General features: G+C 54.9%; 1 non-coding gene across 1 annotated transcript; it reads right to left on the reverse strand.

Annotated features, from left to right (window-relative positions):
- Positions 1-633: 633 nt before the first annotated feature.
- On the reverse strand, positions 634-706 carry GNI_225250. Its single transcript has one exon. It is a non-coding gene; the product is annotated as a tRNA-Glu (tRNA).
- Positions 707-728: the final 22 nt, after the last annotated feature.

Raw genomic sequence — 728 nt, forward strand, 5'->3', positions numbered from 1 at the left:
TCGCCGAGCGCGACTTGCTGTATCCGTGCATGATGGCCTTACCAGAAGTGACCTGACAGAAGGTTTCGGAACAGCAGGCGTCGGCTATTAACAATTTTAAGAAGCCTGCAAGCACCTCGAGGCAGCCTAAAACAGCCCCGCCTACCCCGTGGCCTGACTGCCTGGGTACCTGTGAGTGACGTACGCAATGCCCCGCGTTCGGGACAACTTGTTTCCACTGTAACAAGCTTCACTACTTCAGAAACTCGAAGGGGCCTTCTGTACATATGAGGGCCGCCTTCCCAATGGAATGTGAGGCCATGGGCACCTGCCGGTAGCCCGACTCAGCATCGATACTGGAGAAGTATTTGGCGCTTCTAGTGCTGAGAGTATGTCGTCTATCCTGGGCAGTGGATACACGTCCTTCTTGGTCACGAGCACCATTGGCGATGCCCACGGGGACTTTGATGGTCGGATGACACCTTGGGCCAGCACCTTCTCAACCTCCGTCCTAACTATGCCTCGTTCATTAGGCGAAGTTCGCCGAAGTGGTAGACGTAATACAGGACACAAGTCCCAAAGCTAATTTTTTTTGGGGCAGCTTGCCCGAAGAGATGGCGTCAACCACCGATGAGAATGCCGTTTCATTGAAGAATCCACTGCCGGGACTCGAACCCGGGTCGTACGGGTGAGAGCCGTATATCCTAGCCACCTAGACTACAGCGGACGCAGTCGGAGAGGCCCTTCAG

The sequence above is a fragment of the Gregarina niphandrodes genome (assembly GCF_000223845.1).
Source record: "Gregarina niphandrodes unplaced genomic scaffold scaffold00211, whole genome shotgun sequence".
Taxonomy (NCBI): domain Eukaryota; phylum Apicomplexa; class Conoidasida; order Eugregarinorida; family Gregarinidae; genus Gregarina; species Gregarina niphandrodes.